Raw genomic sequence first — 6202 nt, forward strand, 5'->3', positions numbered from 1 at the left:
GCTTATTTATCCCTATAATTTCAATAATAAGCGAAAATGCTATTTACAAAAAATATGTTGCTGCAGTTTTCATATACCAGAGTGATGATATTTATTCTAAATAAGATGCTTATTTTTTTAGTGAAATAAGAAATTTTATGTAAAAGTAGTAAGAAGCATTCACTGATTTCGAAATAGTTGTATCTATGTTATATTAATCGAGGTATGTTTCGGTTTACTTGGTACACCCAAGAAATACGAAATTCCAGCAAAGAATACGAATGGCTTAGTAAAAGTGGTAAAGAAAAATGATTGAAAATTTTAAAGGTAGATAGTACACGAACCACGGAGGCTCATAGGGAGATTGACGAAATTGAGGGCTCATCGATCTTCATTCGCAAAAATATTAAAGTCTGAAATCCAAACTGGTAAGCCAAAGACATCTGACCAACGGTCAAACTGTTAGTGGACAGACTGGTTGAGAGTAACCCAAGGTAGTCCATGATAATCCAGGAAGTTCTTCCAGAGGATCGCCAGGACGATTCACACCCGCTAGAAACTTCGAAACGACTGACCAGAAGATTGTTATCCCTCGGACAGTAGATTGTTTTACATTCATATATAGAGCCAGCGGTCTCAGGGTCACTTTTGACCCAGCGTTTGTCGTCCGAGGGTTAATAACAATCGCAAGCAGTGACTCATGTAAGTTATTAACATTTATAATTGTTAGTTAAAGAAATATTAAGAAATTTTCAAGTATTTCGAGATTAATCGAACGAAGAATAATGTACGAAAAATGAATAATTTCAGTATTCGTTAACTAACAATTATAAATATCAATTATTTAGACAAGTGCACACTGTGTGTGATTGTTATTAACAATATGTGCACCTGAAATTGTTGTTAAGATGATTATTTTATGGAAAATATCAATTTTTCGCTAAATATTGTTCGTTAGATCGGTCTCGAAATTCTAATCAACCGAAGAACTTCTCTGATTGGTTTCTCATCTCCCTCGAGACAGTATAAATACCGCTGCAGGAGCACGAGTGTCTCACTCGTCGCGGGTCCTCCGGCGGGTGCGGACCTCCCTGGGGATCCTGGAGGGACTCCTGGGCCCTGGACCTCGGACCACCCTGGACCCCTAGACCACTGGGCATTGGTCAGTTGGCCGATGACCAATGGTCATCTTGGACAACCGGTGAGTTTTTGCACAAATTTTGAATTTATTTTTTCTGTTAGCCCTATTTTGCATATATGTGGCCCCCTTTCTTCTGCTTCTCTTATTTTGCGTGTACTATGCCCTTCTATTTTACTTCCCCCTATTTTCATCAATATCAATCAAATATTTTCGTCAATATTTAACTATTATTTTAAAACCACACATGGTTTAAAAAACCATCGAATCAATATGTTAAAAAACGAATTCGATTAATATTTCGAATTCTTACACTTGTTTTCTATTCATGACTTTAGTTTACTAGTTTTAAGTTTAGACTTTAAGATTTTTGTAAAAGAAGATGGAAGAGACTCCTTCAATTATTTATATATTACACTTGATTCCTTGCTCTGGTTTTTGCGATCATTAATATGCTTCTGTTATTCGTTCCTTCTTTCATTGCTGCAAGTCTCTATATTCTCTTGAGAATTTCATCGCTGGTTACAATTATCATTCCTGTTTCATACACATGAAGAACATTCATCGAACGAAGACACCGTATCCCCCGAGGGATTTCAGACATCGTATCCCCCGAGGGATTTCAATTCGATTTCTAATTTGTAATACTTCAAGATACAGGTGAACATCGGATATAAGTACTAAAAGAAGAATTCAATCAAATGCCAACGTTGTTCAATTCTGTTTCGTGTTTAAATATGTTCTCTCTTGGTTCGGAGTACGGATTGTTCTGAGAATCCTTTCTCCTTTCTGTGATCTTCATATGGGTCTCCTGCACAGCAACCTCCTCGTGGTGAGACCTGGGCCGGTTCTGTCCGGGCCAATGGCTGTGCCATCGTTGGGGTATTCTTGGGGAGGCTCCCCCAATTATTGACATAATCCTCTTCATGCTCTTCCTTCGCTGGTTTTCTCTTTACTCTTTGTACGAAGATCACTCATTTAACGAAGACGTCAATCCCTCGAGGGATCTTGAACTTTATTCTCTCGAACGTCTACGGTTTTCCTCTTACTATTCAGGAGGCTTCTCCATCTATTCGTATATTTTTCCCTATCTCCCGTTTTGCTCCTGTTTTGTTGGGACGGCTGCTCCAGTCTTTTATACATTTCACTTCATACTCTCTCCTTTCATCGCGGGTTCCCTTCTTACTTTTGACTTGAAGACTGAAGAACGAAGACGTCGCATCCGCCGAGGGATTCACCTCTTCTAGTACATAAGTCGCTTCGAATATTTTTAAGACCCTACTTTTAAGATTCTATTGTAAAATATTTGTAACACTGCCAAGTTGTCATTTCTTAGCTCTCTTTGCTCGGTTACTTCCTCCTCACCTTCTGTGAGGAGGTCATCTGCTTCTCTTAGTAGAAGCAAATGTCCAACTGTGGAATCGGCGGTCGATGGAGCTTGTTCTTCTTCCCTTGGGGGTTTGTGCTAGCGAGAGACGATGTGGACACCGAATGGTGTGTGGTATGACACACTTGCAGGTGGAAACCCCACAGTTCAATCAGGCAACTGATTGGGCTGTGAGGTGCCAGTCGCCTTCTCTTAGTACCCGCCTTCAAGGTGGAAGGACTCGCACCACCGATTATCTATTTCATGGTTGCCTTACGCGGTAGACTCTAAATATTCTCAATCTCCACTCTATGATTACTTGGCACTTCTCTACTTTAAGATCCAAGGCAAAGGCGTGGATGGAACTTGGCTTCCATCCATGTCTTTGCCTCTCTAGCGTAAAATTACTGTACAATTGTCGAGTTGTCATTTCTTAACTTCTTTTCTTGAAATGTGTTCCTCATCTTTGGTGAGGAAGTCACCTCTGCTTCTCTTGGTAGAAGCATGTGACCAACCGTGGAATCGTCGGTCGGTGGAGTGTGTTCTCCTCTTGGGGGTCTGTACTAGGAGTGACGCGACGGACACAGTAGGGTGTGTGGAAAGACACACTCGACTGTGGAAACTACACGTTTCCGCCTTTTGCACATTCTCTTTACCAGCCTGTCGGAATTAGGTCTACTTCGGTAGCTCCTATGTGGCAGCAGGGAGCAATGGACAATTGACTGAATCATGTAGTGCCGTGCGCCTCTCCGACCTACCGGCCTTCAAGGTGGTAGAGCTCACACCATCGCTCGTCTATTTCACGGTTGCATTAGCGGTAGAGTCTAACTTAACCACACCCTTCCTAATGATAACTCGACAATTTCCTACTCTAAGGTCGAAGCTAAAGGCATGTATGGAACTTGGCTTCCATTCAGGTCTTTGGCTTGTTAGTTTAAGATTTTTGTAAAGGGAGATCGATGGAACTTTGTTTCCATCTATCTCCCTGTGGGTCTCCAGCACAGCAACCTCCTCGTGGTGAGACCTGGGCGGCTTTGTCCGTGCCAATGGCTGTGCATCTTGTATTAGATATAAGAATAATTAACTAGGAGTGTGTATTAATTTCTGCGATCTCTAGAACATCTGTGGTTGCTTAATTGCTCTTATGGTGGCTTCTTCAATCATTTGTTTCTGCCTTTTGATCTCTCGATACCCTCGTGTCTTTGCAATCATTGATATCCTTCTATTATTCGTCCCTTCTCTCTTTGCTGCATGTCTCTATATTCTCCTGTTAATTTCATCGCTGGATATAACTATCATTCCTATTTCATTCACATGAAGATCATTCATCGAACGAAAACGTCGTACCCCCGAGGGATTTCATTTGTATTTTTAATTTTTAACATTTCAGGGTTTAGGTGAACATCGAAGAAGAATCCAATCAACGTTGTTCCGTTCTGGTTTCTGTCTAAATATGTTCTGTCTTGACTCGGAGTACGGATTGTTCTGTCAATCCTTTCTCATTTCTGTAATTTCTATATGGGTCTCCAGCACAGCAACCTCCTCGTGGTGAGACCCGGGCCGGTTCTGTCCGGTGCCAATGGCTGTGCCATCGTTGGGGTATTTTTGGGGAGGCTCCCCCAATCATCCATATTAACTTGAAGATTGAAGAACGAAGACGTCACATCCGCCGAGGGATTCTACGCTACTAGTTTATAAGTCGCAATCGCGTAGAATATTTTTAAGACCCTACTTCTAAGTTTGTATTGTAAAGTCACTGTAACACTGCCAAGTTGTCATTTCTTAACTCTTTTTGCTCGGTTACTTCCTCCTCACCTTCTGTGAGGAGGTCATCTTTGCTTCTCTTAATAGAAGCAAATGTCCAACTGTGGAATCGGCGGTCGATGGAGCTTGTTCTTCTTCCCTTGGGGGTTTGTACTAGCGAGAGACGATGTGGACACCGAATGGTGTGTGGTATGACACACTTGCAGGTGGAAACCCCACAGTTCAATCAGGCAACTGATTGGGCTGTGAGGTGCCAGTCGCCTTCTCCTAGTACCCGTCTTCAAGGTGGAAGGACTCGCACCACCGATTGTCTATTTCATGGTTGCTTACGCGGTAGACTTTAACTATTCCCAATCATTTTTCAATGATTACTTGGCCCTTCTCTACTTTAAGGTCCAAGCTAAAGTTATGGATGGAACTTGATTTCCATCCATGTCTTTGGCTTACTAGTTCAAAGCATAGATTGTAAGATTTTAACTTAAGATCGTATCCTTAAGACTACGGAAGACAAGTCATCCGCCGAGGGATTCAGCACTTTTGGTTCGTAAAGTTTTGTCTTTACTCTTTGTTGATCATGTGAATGAAGACATCGCATCCGCCGAGGGATTCACCGCTTCTAGTATATAAGTCGCAATCACTTAGAATATTTTTAAGACCCTACTTTTAAGATTCTATTGTAAAATATTTGTAACACTGCCAAGTTGTCATTTCTTAGCTCTCTTTGCTCGGTTGCTTCCTTCTCACCTTCTGTGAGGAGGTCATCTGCTTCTCTTAGTAGAAGCAAATGTCCAACTGTGGAATCGGCGGTCGATGGAGCTTGTTCTTCTTCCCTTGGGGGTTTGTACTAGCGAGAGACGATGTGGACACCGAATGGTGTGTGGTATGACACACTTGCAGGTGGAAACCCCACAGTTCAATCAGGCAACTGATTGGGCTGTGAGGTGCCAGTCGCCTTCTCCTAGTACCCGTCTTCAAGGTGGAAGGACTCGCACCACCGATTGTCTATTTCATGGTTGCCTTACGCGGTAGACTCTAAATATTCCTAATCTCCACTCTATGATTACTTGGCACTTCTCTACTTTAAGATCCAAGGCAAAGGCGTGAATGGAACTTGGCTTCCATTCATGTCTTTGGCTTGTTAGTTTAAGATTTTTGTAAAGGGAGATCGATGGAAGTTTGATTCCATCTATCTCCCTGTGGGTCTCCAGCACAGCAACCTCCTCGTGGTGAGACCTGGGACGGCTTTGTCCGTGCTAATGGCTGTATTTTGTATTAGATTTAAAGATAGGCTTAGTGTTGTAACTTGTTTCTTTTGTTGATGGCCTATCATTTCTTGTTAGTTTTTGGGGAAGCTCCCTCAATTATTGGTGTATTTCTCTTGATACTTTTGGGTTTCTTCGCTGGTTTTCTCTTTACTCTTTATCTGAAGATTGCTGATCGCATCCGCATCTGAATTGCATCCGCCGAGGTATATCAGTGCTTCCTTATTAGAAGATTTTTTTAATATGTTTTTAAAGAGAGATCTGTGGAATATTGATTTCATCTATGTCTCCGTGTACCTGCTCTCGTAGTAACTTCCTTGTGGTATGTAGGTGCTGTCATTTAGCTTGTTTATATACTATAATTATTATGTTTATTCATTATTACTATTTACATAAAATTATGTTTACAGAAAATAATTAAGGGGTTACATTACATTGAACCTTTGAACATACGATGTTAGATCAATTATTATCTAGTAATCTAGTCGGTGGTTCAACCTAGCGGCTGCTCGTGAAATAAGATAGCAGCGCTACGAGTGGCAAGAATTACAATTACAATACCGACACGAAATTAAATATAAGGTGTCCCTAATAAGTTAAGAACGAATTGATAAATCGTATGCAGGGAGTGAAATGGTGACGAAGTTCACGAAACCTAAAACTTCTATTTTTCTAATGATTGAAATTTTCAAT

Source organism: Calliopsis andreniformis, chromosome 5, assembly GCF_051401765.1.
Source record: "Calliopsis andreniformis isolate RMS-2024a chromosome 5, iyCalAndr_principal, whole genome shotgun sequence".
Lineage (NCBI taxonomy): Eukaryota > Metazoa > Arthropoda > Insecta > Hymenoptera > Andrenidae > Calliopsis > Calliopsis andreniformis.